The sequence below is a fragment of the Nicotiana sylvestris genome, chromosome 1 (genome assembly GCF_000393655.2).
Source record: "Nicotiana sylvestris chromosome 1, ASM39365v2, whole genome shotgun sequence".
Taxonomy (NCBI): Eukaryota; Viridiplantae; Streptophyta; class Magnoliopsida; order Solanales; family Solanaceae; genus Nicotiana; species Nicotiana sylvestris.
In genome coordinates this window covers 16,011,249-16,024,275 of record NC_091057.1, presented here as the reverse complement: position 1 = coordinate 16,024,275, position 13,027 = coordinate 16,011,249, and positions in this window count along the sequence as shown.

The following is a 13,027-nucleotide window of genomic DNA, read 5'->3' as shown; positions in this document are numbered from 1 at the left end:
TGTTAGTAAACAAATTAAATATGGCATTTAATTTGAATGGTCTAGCAAGGTTGAAATGTCTACATTGATGTATATTTCAGTATTGAAATAATTGAATTGCTCCGTGGGTTAAAATTAAATTAGTAGTACAAGTCATTACATTTATAGAAACTTCTTTTCCAAAAACAAAAACATCTGCGTGTGTTTTCTTGGGGCAAAATTCTTGAGTCATCAGTCTTATAGGAGATGCTTTGGAAAACAAAAAACAAAAAACAAAAAGGGTACACGTTTTCTTTGAAACACGTGTTATGAAAAATTGACCCCAAGACTTCTTCAATACTTTAGTCGGACTCTATGAATCTATTTTTTGGTTTCTATTCGGTATTCAGTATCGCCATTGCAGCCAGACTATATTCAGATTTGCAACAGCGAATAGACTCTATCACTATGTAAGTAAGAGGGAAAAATTAGATTAACAACTAAAGAGTTAAGCAATGACAAACTCTATTATGAATGGGCTAAACCAAAATGAAGTACTTGGGCCTCGGAATGGGTTGCACACTAGTCAGGATGTGAAACATCCCAACAAGAGGTTATTGGGCTGCAACTGGGACCCAAGTTAGAGGTACATGTGTCAAGGAATTACTGGACAAGAAGGAATATAGTTACTATAATTACCAATTCGTGCAAGTATACGATTAGGCAATTGTTTTCTGGAAAACTCCCCTCTCATGGTCTCTCTTCCTCGTCTATTTCTCTCTATGGCTCTGTCTCCTCATCTCATTTCTTTCTACTGCTATTTTCTTAGTTCATGACTATATCCTTTTCATTTCTATTGTAATCAGTTTATTTGGAAGTTTAATCAAGGTATCGTTTTGTTGAGTTCATAACATTGGTGCATTCATTAATTTGGACTCCAATCCTCCATGGCTATCTACTCTTCTACTATTATCAATTATCATCTCGACGCCATCCAAGGACTGATGATGGCGATGATGGATAATAACACTCGTATGCTCAACCTGCTCGACAATATAGAGAACATGATGCTTGCCTCTTCCAAGACGATCTCCGACGCTCCACAACACTCGGACTTGGCTGTGTCTTTGCACGATAAGTACGAACCAGAGGAATTCTCAGAACCTCTTTTATTGCAGAACCAGAGATTGATTCTGATATGGATAAAGGACTCTCCAACACTGTGCACAATTCCGAGAAGGACAATTCAAGAAGATGTGCCTGCAAGGTGTTCGTTGAAATATCGGATAGGGAAATTGACATGGAAGTTACAAATTCCATGAGGAGCAATTCAGTAAATCCTGAAACCCAGGTGTCCGATGAAATGTTTCAACCAGTTTCTGTAGTTAAGTATGCTTATAGTCACCTTATCATATTTGATGATCTACTAGCACTGCAATGTTTGCTTACCGCTTCCAGTCATGACCAACCTATAAGCAGGGATATATTTGATTACTTAAGTGAACGTTATTGTGCTACATCCTTGCGTCGATTTCCAACTGATCAATTTGGATTGGAATTTTCCTTTGATCCCGGTTCAAGGTTTCTTACCACATACCTCGGAGGTACAAGGAAATATATATGCCGTGATATGTTGGACAATTTGACGTCTGATATGCTTATGGTATCAATATTATGGAACAGACTAATGAGAATAAGAGGAACATTATTAACAGGATCACTTGTATTTTTTATTAAATCTGTTGCAACAGTATCTGCCTGCATCTTTCAAGCTATATTCCATGAAAGTGTTGGGATGGGCATAGACAAGTTGGGTCAGCAGTTGAGTGCTATGGAGGTGCACCGATACCCAACCAACGGTCTTTGCGATGCACTATACTCTGTCTCTACTATTTGGTGCAGTGTTAAGGAGGCTGACGCTAAAGGTACACTTTTCTCTGTAAGTGCTGACCATATGCAGCTATCAAAAGTGCTATTACTTTGTCGCATTGGCTTTTTTGTTGCAGAGAATGCGATGCTTGGGATGGCCAGAAATCTTAGAGGGTTATTATGCATCTTTCCTGATGAAGTTATGTATGTTTATGTTATGTTGGAACTTTCTTGGACATCTCGTATTAGTCCCAAGCTAAATGAGCTCTTGTCCTATTTCAGCAAGACTGCCTTGAAAACCTTCCTGGTGGTTTCCTCTATGAGTCACTCTTGATTTGCTATTGATTCTTTCCTTGTTAAAACTCTTGTCTATTCCTGCTTTCTTTTTTCATTTGAATTGCAAAATAGGTAGCTGGTGGCCCAATATCATATGTCAAATGCAAAATTTCCCATAAATGTTATATTGGATAGTTCTGAGCTTTTGGTTGAACATGAATTGTTTGAACCACTGTGGGAAGGGAATTACATTTTTATCAAGGATGGAATCAGATTGATGCATCAGATTAAATTCTTACATGGTAGACCAACAGGGGAGTCCAGTAAGGCATCTTTTGTAGAGTTTATTATGACACTTCTTGCCGCACTTTTGTATGGGGTCATCCAGGCATTCGATAAGGTTCGATGAGTAAATAGACAAGGAAATTTCATTTATCCTAACGGTGTACTTTGTTATGTGGAGAAAAGGATGAACGGTGTTGATATGAGCTTGCGCTTTCATCCTTCGATGATTACTCCGCTTGCTTTAAAATCATTGAAGCTTGATTTTCTTGCATATGGAAACACTAAATTCCAAAATGTGACCTTCACAAAGATAGTTGCCGTCATAGGTGGAAATAGCTCGGGAGAAAGTATAGTTGCATTGCTACTAGAAAGATTTTATGATCCAATTGGCTTTAAGGATCAAGAACCTGAATTATTTGCTATTACTATACTTGAGATCATATTGTACAGAAAGCTTGTAGCACATATGTTTGAAGTTCTAGTTGATGCCTTTGCTGTCATTGAGCTGGGCAAAAACTTGTTTGTCTTATGGAGTTTTGATGTTGAACATAGCCTAATTGATATTGTTGACGAGCTTGTTGTTGCTGCAACAAGTACACTGGGCTACATATTCTTCCTAGGCCACTGTGAACATTTCGGTATGGCGACAATTTGTTGCGACTATGCTACTAGTACGATTCCAGACTCGAACCTTAAGGACAAGGTTCTTTTCGAGGACAGGAGTATTGTTATGAATGGGTTAAACCAAAATGAAGTACTTGGGCCTGGGAGTGGGTTGCACACTAGTCAGGATGTGAAACAGCCCAACAAGAGGTTATTGGGCTGCAACTGGGACCCAGGTTAGAGGTACATGTGTCAAGGAATTACTGAACAAGAAGGAATATAGTTACTATAATTACCAATTCGTGCAAGTATACGGTTAGGCGAATTGTTATCTGGAAAACTCCCTCTCATGGTCTCTCTCTTCCTCGTCTATTTCTCTCTGTGGCTCTATCTCCTCATCTCCTTTCTTTCTACTGCTATTTCCTTAGTTCATGACTATATCCTTTGCATTTCTATTGTAATCAGTTTATTTGGAAGTTTAATCAAGGTATCGTTTTGTTGAGTTCATAACAAACTCAGTATAATTATACAAGTGGAAAGGAGAATAGTTTGTATGCAAATTTTACACCTATTTTATAAAGATAGAAAAACTGTTTTCGATAACCATGGACTCAATAAAAACATAGTCACACGACTAAAGAGTTATCATTAAACGAAAAATCAAAAAGCTGGAATTGGTCTTTTAATATATATATATATATATATATATATATATGCATTTAACCAAAACACCATTAAAGTGGGGCAATTTGCATAGGTTGGATCATTTGGTGCCACCATTTAAGTTTTGACTCCGTAATTTTTTTTTTTTTTTTTGGAAAAATCTGCAATTGTGTACTCTTTTAATTCTTCTTTAGATGCAAATGCCTATTTATTATAACCGTTGTATTTTTTGGGTGCAAAATTTGTATTAAAAATTACTTACTTTGAACTCCATAATTTATATCTAAATAAAAATCTTAGCCGAATTAATGAAATTGCGAATTTCATTTTATATCTTTTTATATGCAATTAATATTTATTTTAAATGTGTATCACTTCTTTTTCAGGCTAAATTTTAAAAAGTTTAACTGAAACTTCATTAGTTTTAGCCAAGTAAAAAATTCAATCTAAATATTGAAGTTTTAGCCAAATTTTGTCATAAATTTGATCCGAAAAAAGATGATCTAAAAATTTAATGCATTTAAAAAGGTTTAAAAATATACTTTATTATTAAATTCCATGTGGACAGAAAAATTCATGTGGCAGGCGCGTGCATGCCATTTCCTTGGGATGAGATCGTCTAGGGGGTAACAATTATCGGATATCCAAGTCCGAGAGGTAATTAAGACAACGATTAATTTAAAGCATCAACTAATAAACCGTGCTAAGTTTAGGGCGATTTCAAAGTCGTTTTCCTAAAAAGAAATAAAAGATTAAAGCGTGCAAAGGTACCCTTTAATTAATATGGTCTTTCTCTTAAATTTTCTGCCAATTCACGTTGGTAATTTTAAAGAAAACCTCATTCCTCGGTTCTAACAAAATAAAAACCAATTTATTCTGCAATTCTAAAAAGATTTATCAAGTAAAATTCAATTTGAAGTTTAAATCATTTTGGCAAAAGAAAATAGATAAAGTATCACCGTCACTAATGTAACTCTAAAGTAGAAAATGAGAATTGATTCTTATGGGGCGATTAGAAAAAGAGAAAACAAAAATGCCTTTAATTATGTACAATTAAGGAAAAAAGGTCAGATTTGTTCCTTTACTTTAGTAAATTATCCACGTTTATCCTTAGTTTTACTATCGATACAAATACGTCCCTACCGTTAAGAAAATAGACAAAAATACCCTCAACCCTAACGGTTGTCCACTGTGACAAAAGACCCCTCAATTAAAAATGCCACACAAATTAAATAATCCACTGTGACGACCCGGCCCGTCGTCACGTGAGTTATTGCCCCGTTTTTCCTATTTTATGCTTCTTCATGTTTCGTTATCGGTATTCGGTGTGTTATAGTTAAATCGGATTGGTTTTGATAGGAAATGAGACACTTAGTCTCTTTAAGGGAGGCTTGTTTTGGAAAAGTCAACCGGATGTTGACTATTAAGTTAGAGGGCTCGGATATGATTTTCGGTGATTTGGTAAGTTTTGGGGGTTGACATGTGGCTTAGGAGTGTGATCGGAATTGATTTTCGAGGTCCGGAGTGGAATTAGGCTTGAATTGGCGAAGTTAGTATTTTGGCTAATTCCGGTTGGTAGGTGAGATTTTGATACGGGGGTAGGAATAGAATTCCGAGAGTTGCAGTAGCTTCGTTAGATGATTTTGGATGTGTGTGCAAAAATTCAGATCATTCGGAAGTGTTTTGGTTGGGTTTTTGATCAAATGCGTATTTCGAAAGTTTTTAAGAAATTTAGGCTTGAATCCGATGTAATTTGATGGTTTTGGTGTTGTTTGTGGTGTTTTGGTGATTGGAACAAGTTTGAATGATGTTTTAGGATGGGTTGGCACTTTTAGTTGAGGTCCCGGGGGCCTCGGGGTGATTTCGGATGGTTAACGGGAAGTTTGGAGTTGTAAAATGCAGCAGAAAAATTGCAGAGTATTTTTGTTCTATGCGATCGCAGAGGGTGCCATGCGATCACACAGAAGGAATTCGATGGGCTGTTTGGTTGTGCTATGCGATCGCGGTGAAAGGCATGCGATCGCACAAGGTAAAGACCTTGTGCTATGCGATCGCAGGGAGGCCTATGCGATCGCATATGGCTAAATCTGGGGGCAGAATATTTGTGCTATGCGATCGCATGAGCTCTAATGCGATCACATAGAAGGAGCTACAGTGATCTGGGCAGAATGTTAAAACATTTCATCCGCGAACCCAACCCATTTTTCCTCTATTTTTGAACATCCTTGAGAGCTTTTGGACGAGGATTAAAGAGGGTTTCGACTGGGATTGATTGGAGGTGAGTCTTATGACCTAAAAACATCATTTAATTGTAGATTCAACATCTAAATTCATGAAAATTTGATTAAAAAGGGAAGAATTAGGGCTTGACTTTTGAAATATAAATTTGGGGTTTGAGGGAGCAATTGAGCTCGAATTTTGGTAAATTTGACATGTATAGACTCGTGGCAAGATAAGGAATAGGGTGATGTGAATTTTCTGATTTTTCGAGAAGTGGGACCGGGGCTCGGGTTTTGCCAACTTCGTGATTTTCGATATTTTTCGAGTCTTTTCGATTGGGTTGTATTCCCTTAGCCTATTGTAACGTATTACTTGTTGTTTTGATCAGATTCGACGCTCGAGGAGGTTAATTTGCGAGGCAAGGGAGTAGCGAGCTAGGATTTCGGCCTGCTTGAGGTGAGTAATGGTTATAAATAATGTTCTGAAGGTTTGAAATCTCGAATTTGCACAACGTGGTGCTATGTTGAGATGAGACACACGCTGTATGATGAGCGTGGGGTCTGTTACTGCTGGGGATTTGGACTCGGTCCATCCCGTTTGATGACTCTACTGTACTTTTAACTGAGACTTAATTAATATCATTATATTATGGGCTAGTTGTCATGTTTGGGGCCTTGTGCCGATCTGTAGAACCCTTAAGGGGCATTTTTATTGGTTGACCTCACTTTTCTTGTCGAAATCATACACTCAGTCATGTTCTTAACTGATAAACATAATATGAACCAGCTTTAGAAAATGTTAAATCCTAATGAGAGTAACGTGTGGGTTGAGAACCCCGTCTTATCTTAGTGTGCCCGAGAGGCCAATTCTATATTGACTAAGAGAGGTCGAGAACCCCATTGTGAGGGTATTTGATATGCTATGGATCGGGCTGCACGCCGCAACAGTATATATATTTATGTGGATCGGACCGCACACCGCAGTAGTATATTATATGGATTGGACTACACGCCGCAGTAGTATATTATATGGATCGGACTGCACGCCGCAGTAGTATATTATATGGATCGGACTGCATGCCACAGTAGTATATTATATGGATCGGACTGCATGCCGCAGTAGTATATTATATGGGTCGGACTGCACGCCGCAGTAGTTTAGCGCTTGGGCTGAAGGAGTCCCTTCAGAGTCTGCACACCCCCAGTGAGCGCAGTCGACTATTCTTGGATCGGGCTGCACGCCGCAGCAGTATATACATACATACATACATACATATATATATATATATATATATATATATATATATATATATGGATCAGACTGCGCACTGCAGTAGGATACTATATGGATCGGGCTGTACGCCGCAACAGTACAAATATGAATCCGGTTATCGTGAGGAGTAAATGAAATGAATACTGGCTTAAAGGACTTTTAACTGACTTCTTCACTCAGATGCTATTTTGATATTCTCACCGTTTTAATATAAAACTGCGTAGTGTTTTTACGAGTTTTCTCTCCGTCAGTCATTATTTATTGCTATTACTCACTGGGTTGGAGTACTCACTTTACTCCCTGCACCATGTGTGCAGATACAGGTATCCTAGAGGCATAGTTTGAGTTTTCTGCTGCTGTTCAGCTTATTTCGGAGTCATCGAGGTAGCTGCAGGGCGTCCGCAGGACCCGATTTATCCCCTTATCCCCTTTATTTGCTGCATTCTAGACAACTCTATGTATAGGTTTCTACATAGACTTGTATTAGAGGCTCTTAGCTCGTGACACCAGATCGGTAGGATTTATAGTGATATTTTATGGATTTTCCGTACTGTTTATCTATTGCTACAGAGTTATAATCACGTTAATTTGGCAATAAATCCTATTAATTTGTAATGAATTATACATAAGGGATTGTGAGTGACGAATTGGTCGGGCTTGCCTAGCATCGTGTTGGGCGCCATCACGACCGGAGATTGGGGTCGTGACAAGTTGGTATTAGAGCCTAGGTTACTAGGTCTCGCGAGTCTTGAGCCGGTTTAGTAGAGTCTCGCGGATCGGTACGGAGACGTCTGTATTTATCCTCGGGAGGCTGCAGAACCTGTTAGGAAAATTTCACATTCTTGAAACTCTTATCGTGCGAACTTGTTGATCCGAATGCTAAACTTCTGTTATTCGATTCTCTCGCAGATGGCAAGGACTCGCGCTACCAGACGAGGTGGACAACCACCAGTGCCACCCACTGAGGCCACCAAAGGCCGTGGATGCGGTCGTGGAAGTGGCAGAGGCAGAGCAGCGAGGGCAACACCTGTTGACCCACCAGCTGCCCCGGCTCCGGATCAAGTTCCAACTATGGATGCTCCAGCAACACCAGTTCAGGTACCAGCTGTGCCTATCGTGGTTCCAGGTCTTCAGGAGGCCTTGGCACAGATCTTATCAGTTTGCACAGGCCTGGCTCAGGCAGTTTCAGCCACCACAGCAGCAGCTACTTCGCAGGCCGGGGGAGGCAATCAGACCCCCGCTTCTCGCACACCTGAGTAGGTAGTGCAGGGATTACAGACTCCAGAGGCACCTCCAGCTCAGACAGTGGTACCCGCTCAGGAGTACAGTGTTCCAGTTATGCCAGATGATGAGCAGCGTCATCTCGAGAGGTTCAGTAGACTTCAGCCTCCTTCTTTCAGTGGTGCTCAGGGCGAGGATGCCTAGGGTTTTATCGACAAGTGTCAGCGTATGCTTCAGACAGCAGGGATTATTGAGCCCAGCAGTGTGGCTTTTACTACATTTCAGTTTACTGGAGCGGCCTTCACTTGGTGGGAAGCGTATGAGCGGCGTAGGCCGGCAGGTGCAACACCTTTGACTTGGCAGGAGTTCTCCACTCTCTTCTTGGAGAAGTGGATACCGCAGTCTCAGAGGGAGTATCTGCGTAGACAGTTTGAGTGGCTTCTCCAGGGAGATATGATTGTGTCTCAGTATGAGGCGAGAATTTCTGAGTTGGCTCATTATGCCTCATGGATAGTTCCGACTGATCGGGAGAGTATTAAGAGGTTCGTGGATGGTCTTAATTGTCACCTTCGTATTCTGATGACTCGAGGGAGAGTTATAGGTATTTCCTTCGAGGATGCAGTTGATATTGCTCGTGATATTGAGACGGCTCGCCGTCAGGAGAGAGAGGAGAGGGAGGCCAAGAGGCCTCGAGGTTCTGGCAGTTTCAGTGGCGCTCCTTCGAGGGGCCAGTTCCAGAAAGGTCGGGGTCGTTCTTTCGGGCCCGCTCAGTCAGCTCGACCTGAACACCGAGGTGGATCTTCTAGTCGTGGTTATGAGGGTTCTCAGCAGAGTCAACCATCTCTCAGCGCTCTTCCAGCACAGAGTTCGTCTCGTGCTACATCTGGTCAGGGTTCTTCCAGGCCGAGTGCATCAGCTAGCCACTCTGGCACGAGGGGTTCCCTTCAGTCCCAGTTCCCAGCACCCGTGAGTTGCTATGAGTGTGGAGAATTCGGGCATATGCGGAGGGAGTGTCCTCGCCATGTTGCTAGCTCATCTCAACAGAGGGGTCAACCCTCGACTTCTGCTCCAGTTACTTCACCACCCGCCCAGCTAGCTAGGGGTGGAGGTCAGGCAGCCAGGAGTCGCCCTAGAGGGGGAGGTCGATCATGGGGCGGTCAAGCCCGTTTCTATGCACTCCCAGGTAGACCCGACGCCATTACTTCGGATGTTGTCATTACATGTATTGTTTCAGTCGGCCATAGAGATGTCTCTGTATTATTTGATCCCGGTTCTACCTTTTCTTATGTGTCATCATACTTTGCTCATTATTTGGGTACGCCCCGTAAGTTTCTTGCTTTACCTGTTCATGTATCTACCCAGTGGGTGATACTGTTGTTGTAGACCATGTGTATCGGTCATGTATGGTGACTATTGGGGGTCTGGAGACCCGAGTGGATCTATTGCTATTGAGCATGGTGGATTTTGATGTCATTTTGGGCATGGATTGGCTATCTCCATGCCGTGCTATTCTAGACTGTCATGCTAAGACAATCACTTTGGCTATACTGGGTGTTCCGAGGATCGAGTGGCGTGGCGTGACTGACTATGTGCCTAGCAGGGTGATTTCTTTTCTAAAGGCCCAGCGTATGGTTGGGAAAGGTTGTCTATCATATTTGGCTCTTGTGAGGGATGTTGGAGCTGAGACTCCTAGCATTGATTCGGTTCCAGTTGTGAGGGAGTTTCCCGATGTGTTTCCTGTAGACCTGCCGGGCATGCCACCGGACAGGAACATTGATTTTGGTATTGACCTGGTGCCGGGCACTCAGTCTATTTCCATTCCTCCAAATCATATGACACCGACAGAGTTGAAAGAACTAAAGGGTCAACTTCAAGAACTCCTGGATAAGGGGTTCATTCGGCCTAGTGTGTCACCGTGGGGTGCACCGGTTCTATTTGTGAAAAAGAAGGATGACACAATGAGAATGTGCATTGACTACAGGCAATCGAACAAAGTAACAGTGAAGAACAAGTATCCCCTTCCCCGTATCGATGATTTATTTGACCAGCTTCAGGGGGCAAGGGTATTCTCCAAGATTGATCTTCGTTCAGGCTATCACTAGTTGAAGATCAGGGATTCAGATATTATGAAGACTGCTTTCAGGACTAGATATGGGCACTATGAGTTTCTTGTTATGTCCTTTGGGCTGACTAATGCCCCAGCCGCATTCATGCATTTGATGAACAGTGTATTTCGGCCATATCTAGATTCGTTCGTGATCGTTTTTATTGATGATATATTGGTGTACTCGCGTAGCCAAGAGGAGCACGCACAACATTTGCGAGTGGTATTATAGAGATTGAGGGAGGAGAAGCTTTATGCAAAATTCTCCAAGTGTGAGTTTTGGCTCAGTTCAGTGGCTTTCTTGGGGCATGTGGTGTCCAACAAAGGAATATAGGTTGATCCGAAGAAGATAGAGGCGGTTCAGAGTTGGCCCAGACCGTCCTCAGCCACAGAGATTCGTAGCTTTCTTGGGTTAGCAGGTTATTATCGCCGGTTTGTTCAGGGATTTCATCCATTGTATCGCCCTTGACCAAGTTGACTCAGAAGGGTGCTCCATTTGTATGGTCGGACGAGTGCGAGAAGATCTTTCAGAAGCTCAAGACAGCTTTGACCACAGCTCCGGTATTGGTGTTACCATTAGCTTCAGGTTCTTATACCGTCTATTGTGATGCTTCGAGAGTTGGGATTGGCTGTATGTTGATGCAGGAGGGTAGAGTGATTGCATATGCTTCTCGTCAGTTGAAGCCCCACGAGAAGAACTACCCTGTTCATGACTTAGAGTTGCTGCCATAGTTCATGCATTAAAGATTTGGAGGCATTACTTGTATGGCGTATCTTGTGAGGTGTTCACTGATCATCGCAGTCTTCAGCATTTGTTCAAGCAAAAGGATCTTAATTTGAGGCAGCGGAGATGGTTGGAGTTGCTTAAGGATTATGATATCACTATTCTGTATCATCCGGGAAAGGCCAATGTAGTGGCCGATGCTTTGAGCCGAAAGGCAATGAGTATGGGGAGTTTGGCGTATATTCCAGTTGGGGAGAGACCCCTTGCAGTTGATGTTTAGGCTTGGCCAATCGGTTTGTGAGATTGGATATTTCAGAGCCCAGTCGGGTGTTGTCTTGTGTGGTTTCTCGGTCTTCCTTGTATGACCGCATCAGAGAGCGCCAATATAATGATCCACATTTGCTTGTCCTTAAGTACAGAGTTCAGCAGGATGATGCCAGTGACGTGACCATTGATGGTGATGGAGTGTTGAGGATGTAGGGCCGGATTTGCGTGCCCAATGTGGATGGGCTTCGGGAGTTGATATTGGAGGAGTCCCACAGATCGCGGTATTCCATCTCTCCAGGTGCCGCGAAGATGTATCAGGATTTGAGGCAGCACTATTGGTGGAGAAGGATGAAAAAAGATATAGTAGGGTATGTGGCTCGGTGTCTCAACTGTCAGCAGGTAAAGTATGAGCATCAGAGACCGGGTGACATACTTCAGCGGATGATTATTCCGGAGTGGAAGTAGGAGCGAGTTACTATGGATTTTGTGAGTGGTCTTCCTCGGACTTTGAAGAAGTTTGATTCGATTTGGGTGATTGTGGACAGGCTGACCAAGTCCGCTCACTTCATTCCAGTATGTACTAATCTTCGGAGCGGTTGGCAAGGATTTTTATCCGGGAGATTGTCCGATTGCATAGGGTTCTAGTGTCTATTATCTCAGATAGGGGTACTCAGTTTACTTCGCAGTTTTGGAGAGCCGTGCAGAGAGAGTTGGGTACTCAGGTAGAGTTGAGCACAACATTTCATCCTCAAACGGACGGACAATCCGAGTGCACCATTCAGATACTGGAAGACATGTTGCGCGCCTGTGTTATTGATTTCGGAGGTTCTTGGGATGAGTTTATGCCGCTTACAGAGTTTGCCTACAATAACAGCTATCAATCTAGCATTCAGATGGCACCATATGAGGCCTTGTATAGGAGACGATGTAGATCTCCGGTTGGTTGGTTCGAGCCTGGCGAGGCTAGGATGTTGGGAACAGACTTGGTTCAGGATGCCTTAGAGAAAGTGAAGGTGATTCAGGAAAGACTTCCTATGGCACAGTCACGTCAGAAGAGTTATGCGGACCAGAAGGTTCAAGATGTATCCTACATGATTGGTGAGAAGGTCTTGTTGAAGGTTTCGCCCATGAAGGGTGTTATGAGGTTTGGGAAGAAAGGAAAGTTGAGTCTGTAGTTCATTGGGCCTTTTGAGGTACTTAGGAGGATTGGGGAGGTGGCTTATGAGCTTGCTTTGCCACCCAGCCTGTCGAGTGTGCATCCGGTATTCCATGTTTCTATGCTCCGGAAGTATGTTGGGGACCCGTCTCATGTTTTAAACTTCAGCATGGTCCAGTTGGATGATGATTTGTCCTACGATGTGGAGCCAGTGGCTATTTTGGGTCGTCAGGTTCGGAGATTGAGATCAAAGGATATCGCTTCGGTGAAGGTGTAGTGGAGAGGTCGGCCCGTGGAGGAGGCTATTTGGGAGACCGAGCGGGAGATGCGGAGCAAATATCCTCACATGTTTGAGGCTCCAGGTATGTTTCTTGACCCGCTCGAGGACGAGCGTTTGTTTTAGTTGGGG